This window comes from Hyla sarda, chromosome 11, assembly GCF_029499605.1.
Source record: "Hyla sarda isolate aHylSar1 chromosome 11, aHylSar1.hap1, whole genome shotgun sequence".
Lineage (NCBI taxonomy): Eukaryota > Metazoa > Chordata > Amphibia > Anura > Hylidae > Hyla > Hyla sarda.
In genome coordinates, this window is record NC_079199.1 from 18,771,957 (window position 1) to 18,792,439 (window position 20,483).

The 20,483-nt window shown below is 43.4% G+C and overlaps 1 protein-coding gene across 5 annotated transcripts in view; it reads left to right on the forward strand.

The window, feature by feature from the left end:
• Positions 1-20,483, forward strand: part of MAP4K5 (mitogen-activated protein kinase kinase kinase kinase 5) — a 108,110-nt gene that overhangs the window by 7,237 nt on the left and 80,390 nt on the right. The window contains exon 1 of one of the 5 annotated variants that reach the window (XM_056546653.1): positions 17,623-17,670. The exons of the other annotated variants lie outside the window; for them this stretch is intronic. The gene's annotated coding sequence lies outside the window, so the exon portion shown is untranslated. Of the gene's footprint in view, positions 1-17,622; positions 17,671-20,483 lie in introns of those variants that run through there. 5 annotated transcript variants of the gene reach the window in all.

Sequence of the window (20,483 nt, forward strand, 5' to 3'; positions counted from 1 at the left end):
AGGAAATTCTTTTCTTTTTTTTAAATTTTTTTGTTTTTGTCTCGTCCACAGTGCTCTCTGCTGACACATCTGTCCGTGGCAGGAACTGTCCAGAGCAGCAAAGGTTTGCAATGGGGATTTTTCTCCTGCTCTGGACAGTTCCTGATACGGGCATCAGGTGTCAGCAGAGAGCACTGTGGTCAGACAGAAAAGAAATTCAAAAAGAATAGAACTTCGACTGTAGCATACAGCTGCTAAAAAGTACTGGAAGGGTAAAGATTTTTTAATAGAGGTCATTTACAAATCCGTTTAACTTTGTGCCACCAGTTGATTTAAAAAAAAATAAAAAATAAATAAAAAAGTTTTCCACTGGAGTACCCCTTTAAGTGTAGCACGGCAGTAATGTGAACAAGCTCTTACACACCTCCAATGCTGCGCATCAACAATGGAAACTTTAGGATTCAAAAGTAAAATCCGTCCCGTTTTATCATTGACCTTCCATTAGAAAATAAAATCTGCAGCAAAATACGTATGTGTGAACGTACCCCCAGCCAGAGTATTATCTCCCCATCTGTAGGATACGTGGAGGTTACCCTTGACTTTTGATGCAATTTGATTTTTTTATTTTTTTAACTTATAAAATTGAGGTTCATAAAACTAATGTGTATGGATATGAAGGGATTAAGAGGTGGGCGGCACTCGGCATTAGTTAGGAATATTATGGTGACCCCTTTGCTTTAGGTCAGAGGACGCTTAGATGTTGCAAAACTACAGCTCAAAGCATGCTGGGAGTTGTAATTTTTTTTTAATTCATTGAATGGAGTAAATAACCAACCACAGATAACTGGTCTGAAGGGTCAAGTTTTCAAAAAGTCACAAAATCATGACCACATGTAGTATATTTGCTTATAAAACATAACTTTTATTTGTGCCAATAAAAAAAATCTAGATGTAGCACAACAAAGACACATAAGTATGCCCTCAAATTAGTAAATAAATAGATGAATGGGGGAGAGGGGGTAATTTTGCACCCTATCATTATCACCTCTACCCTTCTGTCCCTACCTTTTTTGCAGTGTCACACCACGTTTTTGCCATACTGTGTTGTCTCTTGTTTAAAAAAAAAAAGTAGTGCAACCGCATACTTTTTTTTTTAAACATGGATGTCAATGGGAAACGCACATGTATTCTGTTCCATGCGGTAAACCGTATAAGGTTTTTACTTTGCACATGCGCATTTGCATCCTAAAGTCCCCACCCAACACCCCTCCCGTTAAAAATGGCCAAAATTTCCCAAAACTTATTATTATTTTTTTATAAAAACGGACGGAACCTTATGCACTTTCAAAAACAGTATACCGTTTAAAAACGCATACGGTTTACTTTTTCCCATACGGTTCCATCCGTTTTTTTGTTTTTTTTTGCCATAAGATTTTGATTGAAAACAGTATGGCAAAAATGTGGTGTGAGAACCCAGCCTCGATAGGGTCCAATAACGGTGGCATACCCTGTCCTGCTATATAGTATGGGATAAAACAAAAACAGCTTATAAGGAAATGTAAACATATAGTAAAAGATTGACCAGTTGCCCAGAGCAACCAAACCATTTTTATTTTTCATAGGCTTTTTCAAAAATGAAAGCGGCGATCTGGTCGCTTTTTCCTCTGTCCAGGTTTTGATGATCTCCCCCATAGAGATGTTCTATCAGTGCTCCATATACTGGATCAATAGTGCATTATCACTACAGTACAGATATATGTATACCGCCAATTATGATCCTAGTTGGTTCCTGGTCCCTACATGTTTCTCTTGCTTAATATAAACATGACAGTCCATAAGAGAATATATAAATTAATATAAACAGGGTTATCGGGAAACCATCAAAAAGGAATAGCCGAGAAGTACTCTTCAAGCAACAACAAGATAAATATTAGTGTTTTATTAAAGATTAATACAAAGCTGTACTTTCCCAAATTAGATGATGATGACTAGAGATGAGCGAACTTACAATAAATTCGATTCGTCACAAACTTCTCGGCTCGGCAGTTGATGACTTTTCCTGCGTAAATTAGTTCAGCTTTCAGGTGCTCCGGTGGGCTGGAAAAGGTGGATACAGTCCTAGGAGACTCTTTCCTAGGACTGTATCCACCTTTTCCAGCCCACCGGAGCACCTGAAGGCTGAACTAATTTACGCAGGAAAAGTAATCAACTGCCGAGCCGAGAAGTTCGTGACGAATCGAATTTACTGTAAGTTCGCTCATCTCTAAAGGAAAAAGCTCAGAAGTGGACATGGCACTACACCTTTACGGCATCATTTTTATCCTCCAGAGCTTGACCCTCGCCAATAACTAAGCGATGATATATTCTTGTGAAATGCCATCACTTTATGATAGAAAAAGCCCTTTTAGGTGCCCGTACACAAAAGCAAAGTCTGACGATTCCAGTGGGAACAGCCAACTATCATGCACGCTTGGCTGAACTGAATGTGCAGGTATGACAGAAAAATGGTCGATTAAAAAATAAAATAAAAAAATAATAAAAAAAAAACAATTTTGACCCCAGACCTGGGGTATTGCTGTGATCTTCTTTGATAAAATGTCTGATTGTCTGGAATGGCGTTCCGGCTGATCACGTGCAGAACAGAATAACTTCTGTGCTGGCTCCTAACCACTGCTACTAGGGAGTACGTGAGGAAAATCAGTCGGCTCAGTGTTTCCCAAACAGTGTGTCTTCAGCAGTTGCAAAACTGCAACTCCCAGCATGCCCGGAGCTGGAGGCACTCTGGTTGGGAAACACCGGAATAGACAAGTTTTGTTCCATCATATTGAAAGGTATTCTGCAGATAATCGGCCCCAACCAGTTGCAATGGATTCCATGGGCTACTTTCTCCATTCAAGTGAATTTAGGAAAAACCTTTTCTTCTAAAATCTAAGTAATAACTTACAGTGTAGTTTGCAGTAAGACGTTGAGCCATAAATTGTGTTTCCTGTGCTCTTACTCATCGCTTTCCATCACTCCCCATACTTATTTTCTATGGAAGAATCATCGTTCCTATGTAGGAACCTTGTCATGGAAAATGGGGACCCTCAGGATATCGGGGAGGTGCCAACTGATGTGTCATGGCGATCATTAAAGTGCCTTAATAGGCAGATGTTTTCTGTATAATAGTGAAGAAATGATGTTTTCGGCATCGGTCGGGCTCTGTGTGTGTGTGTACAGTATGGAGTGTGACGTGGGCATTGTGCCAGGAATGTGGACTTTGCCATAGACCAGGGTTACTTGCTGTGCATTATTGGATGCCGCATTGGCTCCTAGCAACATCAAATTCCATTGCCGCCCATAGTATTAGAAATGCATCGCACCCATCAGCGGCAGCAGCCAAGGATTTTGGATGTCAGATCATATTAGAGGCCTCTCTTATACTACATCTTAAAGTTTTTATGTTTTTTATTTATTTATTTTTTTGCTATAATTTTTCCTGAAGCAGTTGTCTGTCTTTCTGTACTGGTGTCTTTGTGCGCCCAAAAGGCTTCCAAGGATTTATTTATCTCCAGCTATGGCGAAACTACAATTCCCTGCATGCCGAGACCTGCTGAGAGTTGTAGTTTTGCAACAGTCGGTATCCGTTGTACCGCACTTGATTGTGAGCTGCAGCATGCAATGGATTTTAGCAGTCTCCATGTTACTGTGCAGGGTTTGTATCATATGCTCAGGAAGGAATATTTAGGGCACAGTTGGCATCCTCAGTCTCCATAAGGATCAACACAGTAGGATTATAGCTGAACTTGGCGGACTTTTATAAGGGTGCATTCACACTAAGTTTTTGCAACACGGCAGCATGTTCAGTCTTCCCGTGGAATACACCAGAGAAGTCCAATTTGTCAATGGCGGCAAATTGCCATGTACATATGTGCCAATTCCGGATCATTTGGAATGACACAAATCCACTAAGAAATTCAGCAAGGAAACTTCCCTTGCTGGATTTTCTCTGTGTGAACAAGCCTTAAAAAAGGGTTATCCAGCGGAAAAGGGGTAGGGGGTTATAACTATTCCTATTGATCAGCATAAAAAAAAATAAAAAATAAACTTTACTTAAAGGAGTACTCCGCTGCTCAGCATTTGGAACAAACTGTTCCGAATGCTGGAGCCGGTGCCAGGAGCTTGTGACATTTTAGCCCCACCCCCTTATGATGTCACGCCCCCACCCCCTCAATACAAGTCTATAGGAGGGGGCGTGACAGCTGTCACGCCCCCTTCCATAGACTTGCATTGAGGGGGCAGGGTGTGATGTCATGACGAGCGGGGCTATGATGTCACGAGCTCCAGTGTTCGGAACAGTTTGTTCCAAACGCTGAGCAGCGGAGTACCCCTTTAACTCCAGCACTGCCTCTGGTGCCCCACTCTTGTTCCAGGCAGCGATCCTCTTCCTATCAGAAGTCGTGATGTCGGGGCCCAGAGGATCACACTGACGCTAATCTAATCAATGGCCGAGGTAGGACATCGCTTTGGCCAGTAGTCTGGTGTGACCCTCTGGGCCCCCGATGCCACTCCAGGCCCAGGCATCACCATTTCTGAGAGGAAGGGGGATCACAGCCAGGGACAAAAATGGGACACCAGAGGCACAGTGGGAATGCTGGAGGTAAGTAAAGGTGTTTTTTTTTTTTATATAGCCTTTATATGATAAGTGGGAAAAATGATAAATACCCTCCCCTGGATAACCCAATTATAAATACATATCTGAGGTAGACAAACGCATGGAGGAAGAAAAGACAAACATGAGGAATAGAGTCATTAGACTACAGGCTTCAAGAAGAGTGGGTATAAAGATAGGACAACAGTGAGTGGTAGGTAGTATTCCAAAAGTCACCTCAAAATGCCCAGATTGCATGATAATTGATATGTCATTCAGCAGGGCAGTGATAATCCATATTAGTGCTGGGCGGTATACCGGTTCATACCGAATACCGACATATTTGTGCTGCACGATATGAATTTTAACCCATACCGCAATACCGGTTTGGCCCCTCCCCCTCGGGAATGAATGATCAGCCCAGCGCTGCGCTGTCCCCACCGGGGAACTAATCATATGTGACCCGTGAGCGCTGTTCTGCACCCCCCCCCCCCCCAATTAATTATCAGCCCAGCGCTACTACTCGCATATCACCCGCAAGCGCTGCCCTCCTCTTCCTCCTGTTGCGGCCGCCGGCGCTGACACTCTATTCCCAGTGGTCTTCAACCTCCAGATGTTGCAAAACTACAACTCTCAGCATGCCCGGACAGCCGTTGGCTGTCCGGGCATGCTGGGAGTTGTAGTTTCGCAACATCTGGAGGTCCGCAGATTGCAATCCACTGATCTATACTGTCCAGCGCGAATGAAAAGGAACTGGATGTTTATTCCAATAGCCAAAAAGACACGTAGAACATGACAAGGTGACGCGTTTCGGTCCTAAGGTTGGACCTAAGGTCCAACCTTAGGACCGAAACGCGTCACCTTGTCATGTTCTACGTGTCTTTTTGGCTATTGGAATAAACATCCAGTTCCTTTTCATTCGCGCTGGACATTCTGCTTTTTCTTGTCAATTCCAGTCGGCGTTGCCCACGCCGGTCCTGGCGCGACGGGCTGAGGGAGTGAGCTGGACTATACACTTCTTTGTTTGCAGTCACTGATCTATACTGTATCTCTATGCCCGGGCTGCAAAAGGTAAACAAAATAAACTTAAACTCACCTTCCCCGTCGGTCCGGACTTGCTTCCCAGGGAATGGAACGTCGGAGAGCCGTCAGCCTATGACCGGCCGCAGCGATGTTCCGCCTCGGCCGGTGATAGGCTGAGCCCACTGTCATGTAAGGAGCCGGCTTCTTACATGACAGTGGGCTCAGCCTATCACCGGCCGAGGCGGAACATCGCTGCGACCGGTGATAGGCTGACGGCTGTCCGACGTTCACGTCCCCAGCGTAAGGCCGACGTCGGAACATGCTTTAGTTTTATTATGTTAACCTTTTGCAGCCCGGGCATAGGAATACAGCATTGGGATACCGTACAGTATAGAGAGTGTCAGCGCCGGCGGACGCAACAAGGCATCTAGCTGCCATGAAGATATGTATAAGTAGAACCATGAAGTGATTCCTGAGATTAGCTGGGAAAAGACTCGATAGGTAAGATTGAGGGGAGAGTGGGATTTAACTTCCCGAATATCAGGAGAATCCCATATGAAACTAGGTTCCTCTGGCTTCATTACATCTCTAGCAAATTGAGGGCACCGCAGTATTAAAGGGGTTATCCAGGATTTTTTTTTTTATATATATATCAACTGGCTCCAGAAAGTTATGCAGATTTGTAAATTACTTCTATTAAAAAAATCTTAATCCTTTCAGTACTTATGAGCTGCTGAAGTTGAGTTGTTATTTTCTGTCTAACTGCTCTCTAATGACACCTGTCTCGGGAACTGTCCAGAGTAGAAGCAAATCCCCATAGCAAACCTCTTCTACTCTGTGCAGTTCCCGAGACAAGCAGAGGTGTCAGCAGAGAGCACTGTTGACAGACAGAATAGAACAACTCAACTTCAGCAGCTGATCATTGTTGGAAGGATTAAGATTTTTTTATAGAAGTAATTTACAAATCTGTTTAACTTTCTGGAGCCAGTTGATATAATAAATTTTTTTTTCTCCCAGGAATACCCCTTTAAGGATGTGCAAGAGGTCAGGTATGTGATACTTAGTATTCATTCTCTTCATAGATTATGCATTGAGAAATTTTAGTTGCCCTTTTCCATATAAGTCTTTACTCAGCAGGAAGACCCAAATATTTCTCCAGTTTGAGCATATAAGAATCTAATCAGGAGTCTGATTCAGGAAAAGAGGCTAAGCAGCAGATAAAAGACCCCTCTGCATTCAAAGGCATTAGTGGTAGAAACATTGGTTCAGAGGCGTAGCTTGTAGCTTCTGGGCCCTGATGCCAATTATAATGCCAATTATAATGCTGGTCTCTTATGGGGTAGATGTGCTTTGGGGCCCCCTTAGCACCAGGGCCCCGATGCGACTGCTCCCTCTATAGCTACGCCCCTGGTCACCTGCACATAGAGGTATTTCCAGTGTGGGGGGACAGAGTATTTAGATTGGAGATCAAAGAAGGCCACCAATTTTCTAGTCCTAAAGTAGACTATGGGGGAGATTTATCAAAACCTGTCGAGATGAAAAGTTGCTGAGTTGCCCATAGCAACCAATCAGATCGCTTCTTTCATTTTTCAGATGCCTTTTCAAAAATGAAGGAAGCGATCTGATTGGTTGCTATGGGCAACTCAGCAACTTTTCCTCCAGACAAGTTTTGATAAATCTCCTCCTATGTCCGCAAACTGAAAAAGACTGTATGAAAACCAGGGTATGAATGCATTAGCCCTTAAAGGGGTACTCCACTGGCCAGCGTTCGGAAGTAAATGTTTGGAATGCTGTTTTCACGCTGCCGTGGTCGGTCTTGCCCCTCTTGACAAATGGCTTAAAGGGGTGGAAAACATTTTTTAAATTAACTGGTGCCAGAAAGTTAAACAGATTTGTAAATTACGGTACTTCTATTAAAAAAAAAATCTTAATCCTTCCAGTACTTATTAGCTGCTGAATAATACAGAGGAAATTATTTTCTTTTTGGAACACAGAGCTCTCTGCCGACATCACGAGCACAGTGCTCTCTGCTGACACCTCTGTCCATTTTAAGAACTGTCCAGAGCAGCATATGTTTGCTATGAGGATTTTCTCCTACTCTGGACAGTTCTTAAAATGGACAGAGATGTCAGCAGAGAGCACTGTGCTCGTGATGTCGGCAGAGAGCTCTGTGTTCCAAAAAGAAAAGAATTTCCTGGGTAGTATTCAGCAGCTAATAAGTACTGGAAGGATTAAGATTTTTTTTAATAGAAGTAATTTACAAATCTGTTTAACTTTCTGTCATCAGTTGATTAAAAAAAAAAAAAAAAAAAAAAAATGTTTCCAGTGGAGTACCCCTTTAACAACATACACAACAATGATAGGCACATGTAAGAAAGCAAGATATCCAGTGCCCTCCGGCTGTAGTGTAAATGAGGATCGGTAAGGCTTCAAACAGGACGACGTCTCCACGAGGCGCAGGATATACTCAAGGAGAGACAAAGTAAAATCCAAAAGGTAGTTTATTCCCAGGATGCAACGCATTTCACTGAAGTTCCGCAGCTTCATCAGGCCTGATGAAGCTGCGGAACTGCAGTGAAACGCGTTGCATCCTGGGCATAAACTACCTTTTGGATTTTACTTGGTCTCTCCTTGAGTATATCCTGCGCCTCGTGGAGCCGCCGTCCTGTTTGAAGCCTTACCGATCCTCGTTTACACTGCAGAAATTGTTCAGAAATAACCAAGTGATCAAGGTGGTAACTTGGCCTCCAAATTCGCCAGATCTCAATCTGATCGATCATCTGTGGGATGTGTTGAAGAAAGAAGCGTCATCCAAGGAGGCCGCACCTCACAATTTACATGAGTTACATAATCTGCTGGTGCAGATACCATTGGACACCTTTTTAGGGTTTGTTCACGCGGCAGTTTTTCGCAATTCTGCAGAAATTCTAAGGGTCTTTTCACACGTAGAATTTCTGCGGAATTCCGCCTCAAATTAAAGCCCATAGACTTCTATGGGATTCCGCACTCTCATTCACACTTCTGAGTTTCCGCAAGCGGAAATTCAGAAGTGTGAATGGGAGTGCGGAATCCCATAGAAGTCTATGGGCTTTAATTTGAGGCGGAATTCCACAAGTGGAAATTTTGCCGTGTGAGTAGACCCTAAAGCTTGCTGAATGGAATTGTGGAATTGCTCCTGAAATTTCGGTGTTTTGAGAACACAGAATTCTGCAGAGAAAGCTGAAAACAGAATTTCCAGAGTGGAATGCATGCCGCAGAAATTCTGCTGTCTGAGTGGGACTGCTGAATCCCGTCGAAAGCAATAGGCAGTAATTTACGGTGGAATTTCGTGCAAAATTTTTCCACGGAATTCCATGCAGAAATTCTGCAGTGTGAACATACCCTTTGAGGTCTTGTGGAGCTTATCTCCTGGCAGGTCAGAGCTGGAGCAACAAGGCAATAGTACCCCAGTGCTCTTAATGTTATGGTCTTAAAGGGGTTATCCAGGAAAAAACTTTATATATATATATATATATATATATATATATATATATAATCTATCTCAACCTGCTCCAGAAAGTTAAACAGATTCTGTAAATTACTTCTATTAAAAAATCTTAATCCTTTCAGTACTTATGAGCTGATGAAGTTGAGTTGTTCTTTTCTGTCTGATGGCACGTGTCTCGGGAACCGCCCAGTTTAGAAGCGAATCCCGATAGCAAACCTCTTCTACTCTATGCAGTTCCTGAGACAAGCAGAGATGTCAGCAGAGAGCACTGTTGCCAGACAGAAAACAACAACTCAACTTCAGCAGCTGATAATTATTGAAAGGATTAAGATTTTTTTTAATAGAAGTAATTTACAAATCTGTTTAACTTACTGGAGCCAGTTGATATATAAAAAATTTTTTTTTTCCTGGAATACCCCTTTAAGTGTGTCTGTTTATGAATCTGGAGTATTGAAAAAACTGGATTTTGTCGGAATCTATTGTCGTTCTCAAAAAGGAAGTTTTCTTTTCTTTTTTTCTTTTTTTTTGTCCCCAGCAAATAATTTCTTAAAGAATCACAGTTCCTGCTCATTTCCTCTCCGTTTTACCGCTGCCTGCTGGAGGGATTTCTGCCTTATGAACAGTAAAGGATATAATGTGAAGGCAATGTCCGCTCATCTGAAAGTAGCCAGTGCCACAAGTACCGTACACGACATTTCACGCGTTGCAGACATTTTATGTGGTTGTGCAAGAATTTCTGCAACCACATTCAAATAAGCAAAACAGTTTCCAAAATTTCTGCCCCCTATAGAAGGAGATTTATCAAGCTCCATAGTAGATTTTATTTTTTTTTTACCGTAAAAAAGCCGCACGTACTTGCGCACGTGCAACTTTTCTATACATGCTGCGACTTTTAGATTTTTGCTTATTCCAAAGCACGTTTCTGAAATCTGCTCAGGTAGTATTTTTTTTTATTTTTTTTTTACTTTGCAGTGGTCATGTATTTATCAAATGCGATAGTCTCTATTTATGAAAAAAAAAAGTCGCATTCCAACCTGGCTTACAGAAAATGCATACGTCCGCAGAAAAGGAAATGAACACCCACTTTATCAACTGTTCTTGTCCTGCATCATGAAATAAAGCTGTTAAATCGCAACAGTCATGAGATTTTAGCCCTCCAGACTACAATGTTGTTACAGATGTCCATAACATGAGTGTTACCATACCTTTATGGGTTTTGCTCCTTCTTTTATAACTTATAAAATACATTTATCCAGCGGTTTGGCACAGTTGGATAGGCGTGGCTTGGGGTTCGCAAAGCCCCGCCGCCGCCACAACTATCCTCTCCTTTCAGCGCTGGGATCACTGTGTAGTATGACACAGCGCATGCACCCCTCCTGACATGCGCGCGCGCCACCACCCTGCATTGACAGAGCGAGCGCTCGCTCCCGCTGCCTATGCGCTCACTGCGCAGGTGAAGTACTAGAGGAAGGGAGGGGCGCATGCGCTGCGTCTTACTACACAGCGATCCCAGCGCTGAAAGGAGAGGATAGTCGTGGCGGCGGGGCTTTGCGAACCCCAAGCCATGCCTATCCGACTGTGCCAGACCGCTGGATAGTTGTATTTTATAAGTTATAAAAGGAGGAAAACCAATAAAGGTATGGTTACACTCATGTTATGGATGTCTGTAACAACATTTTAGTAGTCTGGGGGGGGGGGGGCTAAAATCTGATGATAGTTGCGCTTTAATTATAGAAAAAATTGATTATATAACTAATAACTATTCATTTTAAGGTTGAAATACACACTGCACACCTTGTTAATTTAGGACACGTACATGCTGGTGTGCCCACTAAATTTTAAAATGAATGGGTTAAAATAGAATAAGGCACCAAATAATTGTGTAAGAATTTTTGCAGACTACAAAAAATTTTCCTTTAAAAAAAAAAGAGAGAAAAACAACCATAGTAATACAGCTTCATGCACATTTTGGGGTGGGTAATGTACCGAGCCTTTTTTTGAAATTGTGGCTTCACTATTATGTGCCTCTTGGTGCTGCGCTGTCTTTGTCTTTGACATAAACTCCGGCCTCAGCGCAGCGACGCAAGACTCCGCCCACCAATGTTACAAAATGCGGGCTCAAAATTAAACAAAAAAGCCTCCAGGGTACGGATAATCATGGTGCGGCATAGTATGTTTTTAATATTTTTTTTTATTTCTGAGGAGGATGGATGAGTTGTTGCAGAATAGTTGGAGTGCAGATATTTGGTGCCAGTCAGGGTGTCACCCGATGCGGTACGCCCCCATCCCCGTCACTCTCTACTAACGCTTCTGGTAATAAAGGGTAGATAAAGAACTTTGGCTAATAACATAAGGGAAAACTTTTCTGTTTTAAAAAAATGCTTTTGTAAGCGGCTTTCCCAGGTTTTGCTTTCGTGCGATTTTATTTATCAAGGTCGTGCGACTATTTGATAAATAGGTCACATGTAGGCAAAAGTAAGTTTAAAAAAAATTGTCATATAAAAGCCATACAATAGAAAAAATGATAAATCATTCTTCATAGAGAATAGGGGATAATGGTTAATCCTGGGATTACACCCTTCGTGTATATGAACAAATGATTTAGTGCAGAGGCTGTTCTGCATCGTACAGATCTCTCCGCCATGGTTATCTCCTGGCAAATTAAAACTAGATTTTCCGACTACTAGATCAGCCCAGCGTCTGAGTGTTCCTGCTTTATGTCTGCTCTGGCCTACGGGAGGAAGATCCACTGGCCAATAAACAAATACTTTCCTGCAGCGAGTACCATTTTTTATTTTTTTTATTTTAAAAGAGAAAATGCAGAAAGCAGATGTGAGGAAACCTTGGAAGCGAACGCTGCGGCTGACAAGTTTCTTGGCACCTCGATCCCTCTTATTATTTTTGGCGTTGTCAAACAAGTTTGGTTTGATAATTACACAGGGGAGAAGGAGCCGTGCCCAGCCACCCTCCCTTTAACCCCTTCACGTTCCGGCTTTTCGGATCCTTCCACGCGTGCCCCTGTGCCAGGGGGGAACCACAGCTGGCTTCTCTCAGGAGGGATTCTTAAGTTAAAGGCAAATTCTTTATTTTTATTTTTCCTGGCAGGTAATGTGTTATACGGTATTCCTGTACTAGCCTGTTAGAGGAGGTGTCCTGGTATGGTATGATGGAAAACCTAAAAAAAAAATAAACCTGTCCATGTTCACAGGTCTGTTGTCAACCTATTCTCTATCAAAATATGTACAAGGGGGACACTGTCCTCAAGTCTGGCCTTAGGTATTTTTGTATATGTGTATATATAATCTCAGTCAGAATAATAGTGAAATATATATATATATTACATTTATTTATAATCAATATACATGTATGTGGTAGGCACAGTCTGCAGGGCCCAAGACATCTTATCCCCTATCCAAAGGATAGGGGATATGATGTCTGATTGCAGGGGGTTTCGCCGCTGGGGACCCCCGCAATCTAGCATGCAGCACCCACCTGTAAGTACTGCCGGAAGCGCTGGAGGTTCTCAGTCTTTTGCCTCCCGACCACGGGGACGGAGTATCGTGACGTCACGACTTCGCCCCAGTGTGACCTCAATGCATGTCTATTGGAGGGGGCGTGACGGCCGTCACGCCCCCTCCCATAGACTTGCATTGAGATCACACGGGGGCGGAGTCGTGACGTCACGATACTCCGTCCCCGTGGTCGGGAGGCAAAAGACTGAGAACCTCCAGCGCTTCCGGCAGTACTTACAGGTGGGTGCTGCATGCTAGATTGCGGGGGTCCCCAGCGATCAGACATCTTATCCCCTATCCTTTTGGATGGGGAATAAGATGTCTTGGGGCCGGAGTACCCCTTTAAATCCTAGCTAAGTCTTATCTGGTGGAGTCAGATCACACGCCATCATGAACACTACAACGTTGCAAGACCAAAATTGCAATCATGGACCTTCTGGAAAACTTAAAATTGGTTACCATTTGGCTGTGGTCATAAATTTATCATGTGTGATTTGTCGTAAATCTATTCTACACCAGCCCTGTTGTGGGTCACAGAACTAGCTGTAGAGAACATTAGTAAAAAGTTGCACAGATTTTCGCAACGGGTGAAAAAGTTGCATAGGAACCATACAAAGTGGTGCACTGAAGTGTAATTAAAAAAAAAAAAAAAGAATATTTATCACATGCCGTGAAACAATTTTAATAAATTGGACGCACATTTACATTGACACCACACAAATTAAAGGTGTAGGAAAATTGTTCATCTACACCACCCTTAAATCTCCCACATAGTGTTTCCTTCCCAAGTTGGATGCAATGGCAGCTAGTCCGTGAAAAAAAGCAGCGTTGTCATTGTAAACCTTGCTGTCCAGGGGTGTGGAAATTTTATAAAAAACTACTTGTCCACGGGACTAAAATGGAGCAAAATCTACTTGTCCCTCATGACGATCCACTTTTCCGGGCCAAATTTGCACTTTTACGCTCTGATTTTTTCCTCCTCGCCCTATAATAGGCATAACTACCTTCTATAATGATACCTTTTAATTTTTCAATAACATATTCTCTGAACCAAAAAAAAATATATATATTTAGGGAAGTGAAATTGAAATACCGTATTTATCGGCGTATAACACGCATTTTTTTAGGCTAAAATTTTTAGCCTAAAGTCTACCTGCGTGTTATACGCCGATAAGCCGCTGCAGTTCGATGATTTAAAGCGGGCGGTTTAAATCAATGAACTGCAGCAGCTTTTTCAGGTGCAGAGACCGCCAGCTTCTCTGGCCCTGCCTGTCCTGGGGTCCCTGCTGCCGCCGCTTCTCTCCCCCTGCTATCGGCACCGCTGCCCCTTCTCACCCCCTGTCTATCGGTGTCGCTGCCCCTTCTCTCCCCCTGGCTATCGGTGCCGCTGCCCCATTGCCGGCGCCGATAGCCAGGGGGAGAGAAGCAGCGCCGACAATGGGGCAGAGGCCGTTGCCTCCCCCATCCCCGGTTGTATAATTACCTGTTGCTGGGGTGTGGTCCGCGCTGCTTCAGGCCTCCGGTGTGCGTCCCCTGCATCGTTGCTATGCGCTGCACGGCGCAATGACGAGTGACGTCACTCTTCATTGCGTCGAGCAGCTCATAGCAACGACGCAGGGGACGCCACATCGGAGGCCTGAAGCAGCGCGGACCACACCCCAGCAACAGGTAATTATACAACCGCGGATGGGGGAGGCAGCGGTGCCGGCAATGGTTGCCGCTGCCCCTTCTCTCGCCCTGTCTGTCGACGCCGGCAATGGGGCAGCGACACTGATAGACAGGGGGGGAGAGAAGGGGCAGCGGCGCCGATAGCAAGGGGGAGAGAAGCGGCGGCAGCAGGGAACAGAGGTAAGCCCTCCGGCAACCTCTATAGTGGATCTCCCCCCGCAATTGCGCTGCGGGGGGGGGAGGGGCGATCCACCCCACTAGCCCACCAGGGAGCATTCACATGTCCCTTTAGACACCGCTGTCAGCTTTGACAGCGGCGATCTAAAGGGTTAATAGCCAGCCGCGGTGATCGCCGCATGCTGGCTATTAGCGGCGGCCCCCGGCTACTGAGAACAGCCGGGGGCTGCAGAGTATGGAGCGGACAGGAATCCGGAGCCCGCTCCATACATACTGCAGAGCGCCGCATGCATCTCCCCGTGCAGACGCGCCTCCTCCCCTCAGCTCTCCAAAGCTACAGCTGGGGGGAGTGAAGGCAGAGGACGCAGGTCTACACGGGGAGAAAGAAGCCACGCCCCCTCATCTCCCACCGCACGTCTGCAGAGCAGGGGAGAGGAGACACATACACATATTCTCATCTCCCCTGCTCTGCTTCGGAGGACTCAGGTTTTTACAGCCGGGTGCTGCAGAGTATGGAGCGGGCAGGAGTCGGCAGCCCGCTCCATACAGACTGCAGAGGTCCGAGCGACTTGTCAGGTCCGGCCCTGCTTCCCGGAAGCCGGGCTAAAGGCCGGACATTCACCTGCCTGGCGCCCGAAACTGCTTGTCCCTGTGAATGATTTTGGCGAAAATGTTCCCAGTAGGCATGTTAAGGCCTTGTTCACACGGTGGAACTTCCCAGTGGAAAAATTCAGCTCGGAAATTCTCGGAGTCCTATTGTTTTTAATGGGATTCTGCTGCACTGCGCACGTGACGGAATTTCAATATCGCCCTCTGCAGAAAATATTGATACGTCTATGAAGACGACGCATCACCGAGCGGTTCTAGCGCCGGGACATTCTGCCGGCGCCCGATGACTGCTGATAATAGCCTAAAGGCACACACTTTTTTTTCTTTGTGGTTCTACACAGATTTCACCCCATTAAAATGAATGGGAGCTTCAAAATCTGCAAAATTCATGCTGGATCTGTATCTAAATTCACATACAATTGGCATCAGATCTGCATTCCTCTGAAAACCTTTTTTTATTTTTTTATTTTTTTTTTGGGCTCCTGAAAGTTAAACAGATTTGTAAATTACTTCTATTAAAAAATCTTAATCCTTCCAGTACTTATCAGCAGCTGAAGTGAAGTTGTTATTTTCTGTCTGACAACAGTGCTCTCTGCTGACACGTCTGTCAGTCTCAGGAACTGTCCAGAGCAGGATAGGTTTGCTATGGGGATTTGCTCCTGCTCTGGACACTTCCTGATACGGGCATCAGGTGTCAGCAGAGAGGACTGTGGACAAAACAAAAAAGAAATTCCAAAAGAAAATAATTTCCTCTGTAGCATACAGCTGCTAATAAGTACTGGAAGGATAAAGATTTTTTTAATAGAAGTAATTTACAAATCTGTTTAACAAAAAGTTTTCCACCGGAGTACATCTTTAGAGGTGTCAGCAGAGAGCACTGTGGTCAGACAGAAAAGAACAACTCAACTTCAGCAGCTGATAAGTACTGGTGGATTAAGATTATTTTTTTTTTTTTATAGAAGTCATTTGCAAATCTTTTTTAACTTTCTGGAGCCAGTTTTTCACTGGCATACCCCTTTAAAATCAATGAGGATTTCAGATGCGGATTCAGAAGCTGAGTTTTAGCCTCCTAGATTTCCGTGTACACGTGCCCTAACAAGGCATGTGCCCATGTAATCCGGTGGGGGGTATTATGGCGGGTGAAACAGGATAGAAGATCTCAGAACTGGAGATGTTACTATTGCGCAAACCTTTTAATTATAAGCCGCACAGTAGTGTTTGTTGTAGTTGGGTGCCAAAGTTTTTGCGCAATCTTATCTACTTGGCACGGATCGTTTCTTCTGTGCAGATTGTTTTGTGTTCTAATGACCTACTTGGCCGTCATACGTAAGGTGGCTTTTTAAGCCGATCTTTTTATTTCCCAGGGAACCTATATCCCCCACTGCTGGTCCTATAATACATACAATATGGGGGGAGATTTATCAAAACCTGTGCAGAGGAAAAGTTGCCCAGTTGCCCATAGCAACCAATCAGATCGCTTCTTTCATTTTTAACAAGGCCTCTGCAAAATGAAAGAAGCGATCTGATTGGTTGCTATGGGCAACTGGGCAACTTTTCCTTTTTCACAGGTTTTGATAAATCTCCCCCCATATAAGCCTATATGTTACTTCTCATAAGATGTTTTTATGACAGTAGTAAAGGGGAAAAATGACTGTATATGAACCTTTTATTCCAGTGGACCTCCATATTTTGCAAAACTACAGCTCCCAGCATGCCCGGACAGCCAACGGCTGTCCGGGCATGCTGGGAGCTGTAGTTTTTGCCACAGCTGGAGGTCCACAGTATGGAGACCACTGCTATAATCGCTTACGCAAATTGCGCGCACACACAATACTGAAAATAATTAGTCGGATCCATATTATTATTATTATTATTATTATTATATTTTATTTTTTATTTTTTTTAAATATTTTTTTCAAAACAAGATGGCCAGTACCTCTTTTTAAATAAATGCATAAATAAAAAAAATAAAAATAAAATGTGCAATAGGATGCTCTAAAACCATGTGACATTTGAATAGCAATACAGTTGCTAGAAATAAAAACTGGCCATAGTCAAATTTATGTTATTAATCAATAAAATAATATACGGTAAGTAAAAATAAGTCAGAACTGTCCAATATTATTAAGACCATATAAAAAAAATGGAAATAACAATCAACTATAAAGTACGTAATGCTGCATAAGTTAATCATAAAGTGCATAATGTGTAATTTCATATATATGCGCTAATGTGCCTAACCTGCATAGTGCCATATTAAGTTATATTAAAGGGCATAATTATATTTTATATATAGATATGCATACACTACATGCCACAGTACATGGACCAATGTGCACTACTGCAAAATATCAACAGCACAGGATTAGGCTATGGTCACGTGGTGGAATGTCCACACGGAACATCACTCTACGTCCCTTGGACATGAATGGAGGTGGTGTGCTGTGATGTCATAAGGGGGCGTGGCATGTTGTGAGGTCACGTCTCCGGCTGCGGAAACCCATCATTCTAAACATACTGTCTAAAAGGCCGGGTGCAATAAAAAAAATTGTCATTCTTTTAGCGGGATACATTGCTGTTTACAGGTATGGAAATGTTTACGCGGTCCCAGCGCCAACTGATTTAGCCGCCACTGGTCGGAGATTTCTTTAATATGAACATAGCCTTTTGGCTTCTGTTTTTTTTTGTTTTTTTTTTTTTAAAACCAGATCCTATATATGGAGCAATCTTCTGCGCTAATGCACACATAATTTATTTTAGTATGCTGGCCTTTAGGGGCCAAAAGGGCACTGTTGGGCTTAAAGGGGTACTCCGGCGCTAAGACATCTTATCCCCTATCCAAAGGATAGGAGATAAGATGCCTGATCGCGGGGGTCCCGCCGCTGGGGATCCCCGTGATCTTGCACGCAGCACCCAGTTACTATCAGTCCCCAGATTATGTTCGCTCCGGGTCTGATGACTGGCGATCACGGGGCCGGAGCATTGTGACGTCACGGCTCCGCCCCCGTGTGATGACATGCTCCACCCGCTCCGGCCCCCGTGATCGCCAGTAATCAGACCCGGAGTGAACGTGCTCTGGAGACTGATTCTAACGGGGTGCTGCATGGATAGGGCATAAGATGTCTTAGCACCGGAGTACCCCTTCAACTATTTTATGAGAACACTATTAAAAGTTATGTCACGCTCCGCCCCCTCAATGCAAGCCTATGGGAGGGGGCATGATGTCAGAATGCTCCGTCCCCGTGATCGCCAGTCATCAGACCCGGTGTGAACATGCTCTGGGGACTGATGGTAATGGGGTGCTGCGTGAAAGATCATGGGGGTCCCCAGCGGCGCTTCCCCCGTGATCAGGCATCTTATCCCCAATCCTTTGGATAGGGGATAAGATGTCTTAGCGCCGGAGTACCCCTTTAAAGGGGTACTCCGGTGGAAAACATATTTTTTTTAATCAACTGATGCCAAAAAGTTAAACAGATTTGTAAATTACTTCTATTATAAAGATCTTTAGCCTTCCAGTACTTATTAGCAGCTGCATGCTGCAGAGGAAATTCTTTTTCTTTTGGAATTAATTTTTTGTCTTGTCCACAGTGCTCTCTGCTGACACCTGATGCCTGTATCAGGAACTGTCCAGAGCAGGAGAAAATCCTCATAGCAAACCTATGCTGCTCTGGACAGTTCCTGACACGGACAGAGGTATCAGCAGAGAGCACTGTGGACAAGATAAAAAATAAATTAAAAAAAGAAAAAAAATTCCTCTGGAAGTACTGGAAGGATAAAGATTTTTTAATAGAAGTAATTTACAAATCTGTTTAACTTTCTGGCTCCAGTTCATTTTGACAAAAAAAAAAAAAAAAATTTCCTCCGAAGTACCCCTTTAAGTAACACTCATGTATGAACACTGATGTATGACACTAAATGTAGTTTAAAAATGTTGTGTGACCACCAAGGTCTAAGTCATGATCTAGTCTGAGTTACTGCTATGTCGTAGGTATCATGCACTGCTTCTTCAGTATCATGGCTGTTGGGCCTTTACTTTTACATTGCAGGAATAAATGAGTGGGTGCGTACAATCCCTAGATCATGGCTTGTGGTAGGGGGCCACATAGGTTATGGTAGGGGGCCACATAGGTCATGGTAGAGGGCCACATAGGTCATGGTAGGGGGCCACATAGGTTATGGTAGAGGGCCACATAGGTTATGGTAGGGGGCCACATAGGTTATGGTAGGGGGCCACATAGGTCATGGTAGAGGGCCACATAGGTCATGGTAGGGGGCCACATAAGCCACATAAACCAAAGAGGTTATTGTAGGGGGCCACATGGACTTCATATGTAACAACTGTAATAAGCTGAAACAAATACTGTACATTTTTCTGTGAGAAAGTACTGTTTTCTGGTTAAAGAAGGCTCCAAATGAAACCTTTTTTTTATATGGGTCTATGTGTAGCATGCAATGTATTATATCACAGGGGTGGGGTTGTGGGTTTAAAAAAAAAAAAAAAATTCTGAGCTTGTGCTTTCTCCTCTAGGCATTTGTTTTAATTTATTTATTTATTTTCTATGCCACCTTTTGGTTAAGTTGTGCAATAATTTAGTAATTTTTTTTTTTTTTATTGTGTTTAAGTGACTAAAAGCTGTGACATTTAAACCACAATTTTTAGTTTAGGTCACAGGAAAATGGCGCAAATGACTGATAAGTCTAAAAAGTCAAGTACAAAAAAACCTCAAAGTTGATTGCGGCATCTAAATCGGGAAAATACAGACTTTGGTGACTCACAGGAGCTGATCAGGACCCCCGATGCAAATTTGCGGGGTCCCAATCAGCTGAGAGGATGGTGGGAGGGTCCTTATCTGCTTCCTTGCCGTCTGAATGGCGCTTCAATGCTCCAGGCAGCCTGTAGCGATGGAGTGCTGATAAAACTGATCAGTGTTGTGCTATTTTAAATAAAATGATGTAAAAAAACAAACAAACATGTGGTATCGCTGCATGCATAAAGGTCTGAACTGTTAAAATATAACGTTAACCAAACTGGACAGTTTATGGCGTACTCAAAGAAAAAAAGTTCAGAAATGTGTATTTTTGATCACTTCATATAAAATAAAAAATTGGTGCAAAATACAAGCCCTCATATAGGTCTGTAGGTGAAACATTTTACGCGTTACGGCTTTTAGAAGGCGAGGAGGGAAAAAAACGAAAGTACAAAATTAAACCTGATTTCCTTAAAGGGGTATTCAAGGCCAAAACTTTTTTTTTATATATCAACTGGCTCCGGAAAGTTAAACAGATTTGTAAATGACTTCGATTAAAAAATCTTAATCCTTGCAATAGTTATTAGCTTCTGAAGTTGAGTTGTTTTTTTCTGTCTAACTGCTTTCTGATGACTCACGTCCCGGGTGCT